The 12,464-nt window shown below is 37.3% G+C and overlaps 5 non-coding genes across 5 annotated transcripts; all 5 read right to left on the reverse strand.

Moving 5' to 3' along the window:
* Nucleotides 1-8,118: 8,118 nt before the first annotated feature.
* On the reverse strand, nt 8,119-8,237 carry LOC114255642. The gene has a single exon (XR_003626861.1). It is a non-coding gene; the product is annotated as a 5S ribosomal RNA (ribosomal RNA).
* A 326-nt stretch (nt 8,238-8,563) lies between these two features.
* On the reverse strand, nt 8,564-8,682 carry LOC114255648. Its single transcript, XR_003626866.1, has one exon. It is a non-coding gene; the product is annotated as a 5S ribosomal RNA (ribosomal RNA).
* Nucleotides 8,683-9,009: 327 nt separating this feature from the next.
* On the reverse strand, nt 9,010-9,128 carry LOC118645437. The gene has a single exon (XR_004963130.1). It is a non-coding gene; the product is annotated as a 5S ribosomal RNA (ribosomal RNA).
* Nucleotides 9,129-10,862: 1,734 nt separating this feature from the next.
* Nucleotides 10,863-10,981, reverse strand: LOC114254106. Its single transcript, XR_003625488.1, has one exon. It is a non-coding gene; the product is annotated as a 5S ribosomal RNA (ribosomal RNA).
* A 327-nt stretch (nt 10,982-11,308) lies between these two features.
* On the reverse strand, nt 11,309-11,427 carry LOC118645444. The gene has a single exon (XR_004963137.1). It is a non-coding gene; the product is annotated as a 5S ribosomal RNA (ribosomal RNA).
* Nucleotides 11,428-12,464: the final 1,037 nt, after the last annotated feature.

Genomic DNA, 12,464 nt, shown 5'->3' on the forward strand with positions numbered 1-12,464 from the left:
CTAGAATTCAAAGATAGTACAGTTTTTAAACGCATTAGGATTATGCTGGCAACCAGCAATTGATGCCTTTCAATTTACCTTAAAACTTCCTTCTACAAAACACATTACGAAACGATCTATCTTGTCCACCATTTCAACATTGTTCGATCCCCTAGGTTTGCTATCTCCAATCACTATTAAAGCAAAAATACTCATTCAAGAATTGTGGGCCATTAAACTCGATTGGGATGACCATCTTCCTATGATGGTAACCACAAGTGGACCACGTTTCTCAATACTCTTCAAGAAATGACTCATCTCACGTTTCCTCGTTGGCTTGGATGCAAGTCAACGGAGTAAAATCGAAATTCATGGTTTCTGTGATGCTTCCCAACAAGCAGCTGCTGCCGCTGTATATCTTAGATCTACAGATTCAAATGGCATCATTTCAATAAATCTTGTGGCTTCAAAGACAAAAGTCGCTCCATTAAAGAAACTTACGATACCCAGACTCGAACTTTCCGGAGCTGTTCTGTTAGTAAAGTTAAGTTCACACATATTGAAGGTACTTGAAATTGGAAATATTCCTATTTATCTGTGGACGGATTCTGCCATTACATACACGTGGATTAATAATCATCCATCTCGATGGAAAGAATTCGTTCACAACCGAGTGTGTTACATTCAGGAAACCTTACCTTCCGCACGTTGGAAATTTGTTCCGGGTAATGAGAATCCGGCTGATCTTGCTACCCGAGGATTGACTCCCATTCAATTATCGGAACACCCAACATGGTGGACCGGACCCCCATGGCTGTCACAAAATTCCTCAAAGTGGCCACAGCCACCCAAGGCACTTTCTGTTAACGAAAACCTTGTAGAACGTCCAGTTAAGATTTTCACAACTAATCTCACGCCTCCACCACTTTGGGATCTTGTTCATAAATATTCCACAGTAATGAAATTGTTCCGCATTACTGCCATTTGTCAGCGTGTACTTGCTCGAATGCGCAAGCATCCACAATCATCATTAACAATCCCACTAACCACACAAGAAATAGACAATGCACGATTTTTCTGGATAAAACATATTCAAAATTCTTCATTTGGTCAAGAAAAAAGACTCCTTTCGAGCGGACAATCATTGCCTAAATCTCATTCACTTGCTAGACTAACTCCCTTTCTTGACGCTACCCGGATTACTACGAATAGGAGGTCGCCTTCAGGCCTCATTATTACCTCCGAACGCAAAACATCCTCTGATTCTTCCGAGAAAGTCACCGTTAACCTCGTTGATTATTTTAGACTCCCATTTACGAACAATGCATGGAGGAACACAACTCACGCTTAATTATATCAGAAACAACTATTGGATCGTTGGAGGGCGGGCTCCTATACGCTCTTTTATTTGAAGTGTGTAAAAATGCACTCGATATCGACAAAGTCGAGCTCAACAACTAATGGGGACAACTCCATCTGAACGAATCACACCTTCGCGTCCTTTCTTGCACTCAGGCGTTGACTATGCTGGCCCTTTCACTATAAAAACCTGGAAAGGAAAAATGGCCAAAACGTATAAGGCATATATGGTTTTGTTCGTTTGTTTTCGACTTCGGCAATTCATCTAGATTGGTCACTGATTATACCACCGAGGCATTTATTGGAGCATATAAAACGTTTCATCACCTCTCGAAGAGGAATATGTGCGACGTTGACTAGCGATTGCGGAACAAATTGCACAGGAGCAGATTGCGAATTGAAAAGATTATTTTCTTCCTCAACAAAGGAACTAGGCGAGTTGGCATCCGTCCTAGCGAACGACGGCACTCAATGGAAGTTTCATCCTCCGGCTGCTCCTCACTTTGGAGGAAAATGGGAGGCTGGAGTTAAGTCCGTCAAATATCATTTAAAACGCGTAGTGGGAGATACATTGCTCACGTTGAGGAGATGAATACGTTGCTAACTCAAATTGAGGCAAGTACTCAATTCACCGGCCCTTGAGTCCTCTTACGGATGATCCTGATGACCTTCAGGCCTTGACTTCCTGGGCACTTTCTCGTGGGAAATGCACCTTCAGTCATTCCCGAACCATCGTTGGAGACAGTAAAGTCTTCACGACTTTCTCGATGGCAATTGACCCGTCAAATGTTGGATAGTTTCTGGTCGCGATGGTCCAGGGAATGTCTGCAGCGCTACTATTCTATTCATAGTGGAATCAACCATCTCCATCTCTGTCAAATGGCTCCCTTGTGCTAGTCATTGACGAGCGCTACCCTCCGTCTAAATGGCCTCTAGGGCGCATAATTCAAACTCACCCGGGCCCTGATGGTCTTGTACGAGTCGTGTCCATTCGGACACAAAAATCAATTCTAAAACGACCAATGGCAAAACTCTGCCCATTACCTATCAAACAATGATAGTCTCTAATTTGTTCATTAACGGAGGTTAATGAAGGCGGGCGGTAATGTTCAGAAAATTAAAGGACGCATATGCATGAGAAGGTTTCTATGTAGTTGTGTACATTCGTACATGATTGATACCGAGGACGTTGACCGACTCCTCGACGCGACTCACGTCTGATCTTGCTTTGTTTGAACCCAATTTCTCTTGACGACGCTACAAACAGACAGTCAGATTTTCATTCATTCTTTCTGAGACGAGCGTCAGAGTAGACGTTCATTCAGATTACAATACACACGTATTGTAAAGGTTTTCGTTACGTGCCACGTATCTCGTGCAAATTGGTTGCAATTCAAAGTAGAGACTTACCACGGCCAAGTACACTGCATAATCAGTTTCTGCAGACCCTACGGGTTTTGCTGAAAGATAGAGTTCGAGTTCAATTCCTGCAGTCACCACGACGAGCAGAAAAGAGTGAGAGAGAGGGACATTCGACCCTAAATTCTACGGCCTATCGAGAGAGTGAGAGAGAGGGACATTCGACTCTAAATTCTACGGCCTGCTGAGAGAGAGAGACCAGGAGATCGAGCTCCAGGTACACGGAACCTCTGTAGAGAGTTTTCATTGAGTTCTTGAGAAAGTTTTCATCCTGTTTCGGATTAGCACGACGGCGAACCGACAGGACAGAACTCAATTCAGAGGTTCCCATTCAGCTGTACTATTCAGCAATTATTCAGAGACATTTTCATACCGTCGTACTTTCGAACGTAATCTATTTAGATGCGTTCACATGTTTGGCGTCACTATCAGACCGTCATTCAATCAACTGTTTAGAGACTTTTTGATAAATGTTAAACATGTATGAATCAAAGTTTCAGTGTAACCTTCTTCTGCATATGCGTTAATTACTTGAAATATTGTAAATTCATTTGAAATACTATTGATGTAAAAATCTAGAATCACTGTATGTTCCGTAATTCTCATTACGCTTATCATTCTCAACTATTTTATGATTCATTTGTAAAGTATTACGATTATAATATGATTGCATAAAGCTTATGTATGGGAATGCATGATTATTAATTGAATAACCGTTTGACGTTATTGTATGAATAATTTTATAATTTATTAACCCTAGTAATTTCTGATTGTTGTGTATTCTTATATGTATTCTATTCTATATGTGTGTAATTCCATATGTGTTATTTACTATATTTGTTGTGAACGTCCGTCATTAACCGAATTGTCATAAAGTAATCAGAATATTCATAGATTATTCAGACTTGTCATAGATTAAATTTTATATTCTGCCAAAATTATTTTAAAGTTATTAAATTTTTCTGCCACCTTTATTTGACTCTGTAATCATTTTCAACCGGCGTGCTTGTTTATTAAACAGCTGCATTATTCTGTCCGATCCACTCGAGATAAATACATTATCTTGATTTAACAAAATTATAAGACGGGAATTAACATAAATATCTTTCGAGCCGGATATATACATACATTATTTATCGTGAGATAATTGGTCAATGCCTGTGTTTTCGCCTCGACGAAAGGAAGACTAGTTCGGAGTTTTTTTCTTGTTTGCTTCTTTGACATGCTGTTAATTGTGAATGTGAAAATAAATTGTAAATACGGTGGATGCCGACCATAGGTGAGCTGTGTGATTCCAAGAAAGGGCAGTTGTAAATTCGACTATCATCGAGCTGAGCCAATTCGGTAACCATTAAAATAATTATGTTTGCTAATTGTTTGAGAATTAACTGTTTAAATATTTAATAGATATTGTAAGCGGTTGAGTAAGCTACATATTGATTGATTAAAAAATTAAAACTGGTGGAACCAAACGTTAAAACGCTTCTACATAAAAGAGTAATAATCAAGGGTCAAATAACAAGATTCAAAGCCTTTCTTGACGGTTACACAGTAAACCCAGATGTAAGTCAACTCGCAGAGCGATTAGCGAGAGTGAGAGATACGTGGAATGTTTACGACGATATTCAGACAAAGATAGAATTATTTAATGACGAGGCCGACGTATTGAAAAGAGGTTTGTTTGAAGATAATTATTTTGAAGTCGTGTCGAGAGCCGAGCAATATATGTCCGCGGAGAATACAAGTAATAGTATGGATATAGATAGACAAGTCAGAACATCGGTCTGTAATCTAGAATCGAGTAATAAAGCGCGAGTAGTAAAATTACCGACTATTAATTTGTCAACATTTAACGGTGATTATGATAAGTGTTTATGCTTCCATGACAATTTTAAATCACCTATACATGAGGATATTGATGTCAAGCCAGTACAAAAATTGCAGTATTTGAGATCGTGTCTGAAAGAAGAAGCCGCGCAGGTTATAGAATCGCTCCCTACAACCGCTGAGAATTATGAAATCGCGTGTGCGTTGTAGAGCGATTTGATAATAAGCGAATTATAGTGCAAAATCATGTTCGAGCGTTGTTTGAATTACCGAGTATGGCGAAGGAATCTTTATTGTCTTTGCAACTGTTAATAGATACTGCGTTGAAGCATTTGCGAGCGCTCAAAGGTCATGGGCCAGCAAACGGAGCATTGGGATGCTTTGTTGATACAGTTGGTAACGTCTAAATGAGATAGAAATACATAAGGAATGGGAAAAACGTTGACGATCTCTTCACCGGAGCTGATACTTATGAGAATGCTTATCTGATTCGAAATGAACTGATCGGACTCCCAAACAGAGGTGGATTCCATTTGCGGCAGTGGGCTTCCAACGATGGCAAGTTAGTTGAGGACCTTGTTGAGTGATCTGATGTTGATCATCTTTATTTGGAGAGCGGAGACACTGTCAAGGCGTTGGGAATTAACCGACGAAGAAAAGAAGATATCATTACATATGATATTAATCCACATATAGAAAGAGGCGAGCGTGTCACGAAGCGCACGTTGTTATCGCGGATCGCGGCGATTTTCGATCCTTTGGGACTGCTGGGACCAATTATAGTAAAGGCAAAAATTATTATACAGCGATTTTGAGAGCAAAAACTAGAGTGGAATGAGACAGTTCCCATAAACATAATTGCTACATGGAACAAATATAGAATGCAAATTAATGCGATCACTTCTTTCAGGTTTCAAGGGAGATAATCATTGATGGCTATCGTAGTTTAGAATTGCATGGTTTCTGTGACGCCAGCAAAGCAGCATTTGGCGCATGCATATATTTACGCTCGATGGAATGAGGGCGGTCAATGCGTCGTGAGACTCGTGTTGTGCCAGGTCAAGGGTGGTCCCGCTCAAGAAAGTGACCTTGCCGAGGCTCAAATTGTGCGCTGCATTATTGTTGGCGATTCTGTATGCCAGTGTAAATAGAGCTTTGGAGAAACCAATTTGATCGAGTACAATTTTGGTTCGACTCAACTATTGCCATCCAATGGATACAATCCTCGCTTCACAAGCTGAAGACCTTTGTGGCAAACAGGGTAACTCAAATACAAGTGGTTACGATATGGCGTTTTGGAGACACATTCCATCCGAGCATAACCCTGCTGACGCGTTGTCTCGCGGACAGTTTCCAGAAGAATTTGTAAAAAACGAATTACGGCTGTCCGGGTCCGGTTGGTTATAGGAAGAAGAGTATAATTGGCCAGTCAAGTTAATGAAGAGGATCGAATCCCGGAACAGAGGGCAGTCATTAGTCTCAAGATTGTAGTTGCGATAGATATCGTGGAGAGATTTTCGTCACTGAGCGCATTGCGTAGAGTTATAGCGTACTGTTTGCGATTTGCGTATAATACTCGGAGTAAGGTCTAGCGTGAAGGTTTTATTGCCACTGCCGAGCTGCAGCAGATTACGAACTGCGTGGTTCTTTTAATCCAGTCTGATGCATTTGCGAGGAAGCTGTCTGATCTGCGGAAAGATAAAGCCATCAAAAGTAAAATGTTATCATTAAATCTGTTTCATAGATAATATAGGAATATTGAGAGTGGGTGGAAGATTAAAGCACGCTAATTTAGGATATAATCAAAAACATTCCATGTTATTATCTAGCAGTAGCCACCTAACAAAATTAATACTTAGAGAAGCTCTTATTAAAAATTATCACTGTGGAGTTCAAAGTACTTTTTTCGTGGTCAGACAGCTGACTGGCTTTTAAAGGGCAAGAATGTCGCTAAGCACACCGTGCGGACGTGCGTGAGATGTTTTCGCTTTGCTTCGGGCGTGCCCAATTATGTGATGAGTAATCTTCAGGGGGACAGATTGGTGAGCACGCGTCCGTTTGAGACGGTGGGTGTTAATTATTGCGGCCCGTTTTTCATAAAGGAAAAACGCTATCGGAACAAAAATAAAATAATATCTATGTGACGATATTTGTCTTACAACAAAAGCCGTCTACCTGGAAGTTGTATCTGATTTAATGACTGAGGCATTTATTGCTGCTCTGCGTCGTTTCTTCGCCAGGCGGGGAAAGGCTAGAATAATTCATTCGGATAACGCTACCAATTTGCGGACGCTAGTAATGAATTAAGGCAGCTGTATGACTTGTTTTGGTCGGATCGGAACAATGAAAAAATTTATCATTTTTGTGTCAATCAAGGAATTGAGTGGAAATTCATTCCACCTCGATCACCGCATTTTGGCGGAATGTGGGAAGCCGCGGTGAAAGGCTTCAAACACCACATGCGTCGCACTCTTGGTGAAACATTATTCACGTACGAGGAATTCAATTGAGATTGAAGCAATCCTTAATTCAAGGCCGCTCACCGCTCTGTCCTCGGACCCGAACGATAACTTGGCGCTCATCCCCACGCACTTTTTGATAGGCTGTACTGTCCGATATACCCGAAGACAATCTCCTGGATGCCTACAAATAGATTGTCTACATGGAAACATATCCAAAAAATTAAACAAAATTTTTGGCGTCGTTGGAATAAAGAGTATATTAACGAATTGCAGCAACATACAAAATAGTTGAAATCAGATATTAAACTAGGGACTTTGGTTCTCATTAAGGAGGACAACTCGCCTCCACTGCAATGGCAAATAGGTAGAGTAGTGGCTGTACATCCGGGAGACGACAATATAACCAGAGTAGTCACAACAAAGACCAATCATGCGACATATAAGAGAAATGTAAGAACTCTTGCCCCGCTATCCATTTATTAAATTATTTAATTATGTTCAGATGGAATCAATTTGTAAAAAAAATTTTTTTTAATTATTGTAATATATTAGCATGACATTATTGAAAATATCTTAAGGGGGGACAAGATGTTCGGGCTACATAGAATATATTGACGAGAAGGCCAGCGCCGATACTGACAAACAATTGTATTAATGTATATGTATTTCGACAATGACCTCGGCATCTACCCGTCGAGAGATACACACACAATAAAGAGCACGTATTTTAAGTAAGATATTCTAATCTATAATCTCTGACGGCTTTTCCTTAACGGAACGGCTGCATTATTCCTGTCCGATCCACTCGAGATAAATACATTATTCTTAATTTAACAAATTATAAAGACGGGAATTAACAACTACAACTGTTTTAATATTAAAATGAAAATATATGTATAATATAAATTTAAATTATACTGACATTTAATTCTCTTGTATATTACATATTGATAAAATAGGGAAATTTTTTTAATTAGATTAGGATACTTTTTAATAAAAGTATACTTCTTCACCGTACATTTTTGAAAAAAAAAAATTTAATTGCTACTACAGTTTAAACTAGCAAAAATAACATCAACGGCACATGGTGTTCCCAAGCGGTCACCCATCCAAGTACTAACCATGCTCAACGTTGCTTGACTTCAGTGATCGGACGAGAACTGGTATCTCCAACGTGATATGGCCGTTGACGAAATACATACTTTTAATTTTTACAGATATTGTATAAAATATGAAATATATGTTAAATATTCTACGCGAGTATTGTATAGAATTATATTAAAAGTGTATTGTATAAATTACTACAACTGCTTTAATATTAAAGTAAAAATATATGTATAATATAAATTTAAATTATACTGATATATTTAAATCTTTTTTATGTTACATATTGATAAAATATGGAAATTTTTTAATTAGATTGAAATATTTTTAAATAAAAGTATACTGCTTCACTGTACATTTTTGAAAAAAAAATTAATTTTAATTGCTACTACAGTTTAAACTAGCAAAAATAACATCAACGGCACATGGTGTTCCCAAGCGGTCACCCATCCAAGTACTAACCATGCTCAACGTTGCTTGACTTCAGTGATCGGACGAGAACTGGTATCTCCAACGTGATATGGCCGTTGACGAAATACATACTTTTAATTTTTACAGATATTGTATGAAATATGACATATATGTTAAATATTCTACGTGAGTATTGTATAGAATTATATTAAAAAGTGTACTGTATAAATTACTACAACTGTTTTAATATTAAAATGAAAATACATGTATAATATAAATTTAAATTATTCTGATATTTAATTTTCTTTCATATTACATATTGATAAAATAGAGGAAATTTTTTAATTCGATTAGGATACTTTTTAATAAAAGTATACTTCTTCACCGTACATTTTTGAAAAAAAAAATTAATTTTAATTGCTACTACAGTTTAAACTAGCAAAAATAACATCAACGGCACATGGTGTTCCCAAGCGGTCACCCATCCAAGTACTAACCATGCTCAACGTTGCTTGACTTCAGTGATCGGACGAGAACTGGTATCTCCAACGTGATATGGCCGTTGACGAAATACATGCTTTTAATTTTTACAGATATCTTATAAAATATGACATATATGTAAAATATTCTATGTGAGTATGTATAGAATTATATTAAAAAGTGTACTATATGAATTACTATAACTGTTTTAATATTAAAATAAAAATATATGTGTAATATAAATTTAAATTATACTGACATTTAATTCTCTTGTTGTTAAGAAAATAGGGTTTATTTTTAAAGAAATTTTGCGACCGTGTCGAATGATCTAGCAACATACGCATTCGAACGGGCCTTTGTTAGCTTGTCATTGCTTTCTTAAGAATTTCGAAGCTTCTCGATTTATCGATCTGCACGTTCATGTCCGGACATGCATAATTGTAACCATCTGCGATCATAAACCACTGTCGTCAACCGGTTCGGGGCCACCCCCCCTCGCCTTGCAAAGGGCTGTCCCCACTTTTGCTGCCTAAGATTTCAGTGTTTCTAGTCGTTTATTGGAAATTGCGTAAAATATGTCAACTCCTTCGATATCGTCTTAACCAATAAACTATTCAGAAAAGCGGCAGGAAATCTGAGCGATGAGTGGGGACAGTAGTCACGACGAAAAATTAAGCGATCTCTCTACACAGTCTTTGTGCAGACAGCCCTTCGGATACGTCTCTCGAGATTATTAGCGAAAATTACTGTACGGCTAACTTTGTCAAATTCAGTCTGTTCGCGCTTATCCTTTTTAGCGAAAATTACTGTACGGCTAACTTTGTCAAATTCAGTCTGTTCGCGCTTATCCTTTTTGCTTCTCTGTTTGTCGGTTATACGCAACGTATAAAGCATAGAGTGCAAACGAGTGCTACTTGCGAACTAACGTTTCCTCAATTCGCGTTATATCAATCCAACGCGAATAAAGTGTAAATCCTTCGCCGCGACAATTACATCACTCCTGGCGATTCCACATCAGACACCAAACAACTACTTGCCGTAGCAACATCAGGAGACGATCTACCTGCTGTGCGGGGTTAACGATCAGGAGACGATCTACTTGCCGTGCGGGGTTAACAATCTACCTGCCGTTCTGGGTCAAGGACCGTCGGCATCAAGCAGCTGTACCTCACATTTGGCGAAACAGGGAAGTCCCCTCTTTCTTGATACATTTGGATCACTTTTGCTTAAGTGATAACACAAACTTAGCGCATTAGTAAGCGCCGGTTATTATCACACGAACTTAGCGCATTGGTGAGCGCCGGTTAATATCGTATGAATTTAGCGCATTGATGAGCGCCGTGTTTATTTTATTTTGATTGTACTAACGTCATCTCTTCGCCGATTCATGTATAGAACTCAAGCGTTTGATTCCAACTGTCAATTTCGATCAAAATTTTGACTGCGTACCGTTCTACTTAAATTTAAAACCACCGTTTAAGTCATTCGGACCAGATCAATATATCGGAAGTTGCGACGGGATATTCACGATCGACATTACTTGTTGTATCTGACTTATCAATTCTAATGTTAGACGAAAGACCGAAATACATTGAATCCTTTTGAATAATTAACTGTGTCTTGTTTTTCTTGTCCGCACGCCGGGACCAATTTCCCTTTCGGTTATTATTGCGTTAACACTTGTATATTACATGTTGATAAAATAGGGAAATTTTTTAATTAGATTAGAATACTTTTTAATAAAAGTATACTTTTTCACCATACATTTTTGAAAAAAAAATTAATTTCACATGCTACTACAGTTTAAATTAGCAAAAATAACATCAACGGCACATGGTGTTCCCAAGCGGTCACCCATCCAAGTACTAACCATGCTCAACGTTGCTTGACTTCAGTGATCGGACGAGAACTGGTATCTCCAACGTGATATGGCCGTTGACGAAATACATACTTTTAATTTTTACAGATATCTTATGAAATATGACATATATGTTAAATATTCTACGCGAGTATTGTATAGAATTATATTAAAAAGTGTACTGTATAAATTACTACAACTGCTTTAATATTAAAATAAAAATATATGTATAATATAAATTTAAATTATATTGATATATTTAAATCTTTTTTATGTTACATATTGATAAAATATGGAAATTTTTTAATTAGATTGGAATATTTTTAAATAAAGGTATACTTTTTCACCGTATATTTTTGAAAAAAAAAATTAATTTTAATTGCTACTACAGTTTAAACTAGCAAAAAAACATCAACAGCACATGGTGTTCCCAAGCGGTCACCCATCCAAGTACTAACCATGCTCAACGTTGCTTGACTTCAGTGATCGGACGAGAACTGGTATCTCCAACGTGATATGGCCGTTGACGAAATATATGCTTTTAATTTTTACAGATATCTTATAAAATATGACATATATGTTAAATATTCTACGTGAGTATTGTATAGAATTATATTAAAAAGTGTACTGTATAAATTACTACAACTGTTTTAATATTAAAATGAAAATATATGTATAATATAAATTTAAATTATACTGATATATTTAAATCTCTTTTATGTTACATATTGATAAAATAGGGAAATTTTTAAATTAAATTAGGATACTTTTTAGTAAAAGTATACGTTTCCACTGTACATTAAAAAAAAAATCAATTAATTGAAAAAAAATTAATTGTTACGCACTTTTTATTAAATTTGAATTTGTCTTTAAAATAGTTTTACGACAATATATGTATATTAAATAAACAAGAATGCTGCGATTCAAAAAAAAATCGCGGTGCTAGCAATAAATCGCAAAATCGCACGTCTCTATTTTTTGGCCGGACATTCTTTCTCCGACAATTAGCGCCGTCAGCAAAATCAACTATGTCTTCCGCTTCGGATTATCCTTTATCCCCCTCTCCCCGACGTAATTTTACACACCGGGATTTTACGTAATCGACATCTCGCTTCCGACATGACGATAGTGCGATCCCGGTTTATTGCTTCAATCTGTGCTACATTCTTAAGATTTATCTTGCATTAATGAAAAATTTATTAAATAGACGTAAATATACGAAGGAAAAAGGAAACACCTTTACATAAGAACTTCTAATAGCGACGTGTAGCTTCACGCAAGATTCTCGATTAATTATATTTATACATTATGCATATATACATTAATTATATTTAAATTAATCGCGCACACAACGTGTTGCCGCAATCTTATCGTCCGATCGTTTTCAATTTTTCAACCGTCGTGGATTGAACGCAGCAATGTCTCGAGCTTTTTTTTCGTATTTTACGTTTTGTCACATCATTACTTAAAACCTACACTACGCACTTTTCGCTTAATGCCGTTTTACCTCTTCGCGTGACATTTTATTAAAATTATCGAAATAAAAGTCAACAAAAGGGACAAGA

The sequence above is a fragment of the Monomorium pharaonis genome, chromosome 4 (genome assembly GCF_013373865.1).
Source record: "Monomorium pharaonis isolate MP-MQ-018 chromosome 4, ASM1337386v2, whole genome shotgun sequence".
NCBI lineage: Eukaryota > Metazoa > Arthropoda > Insecta > Hymenoptera > Formicidae > Monomorium > Monomorium pharaonis.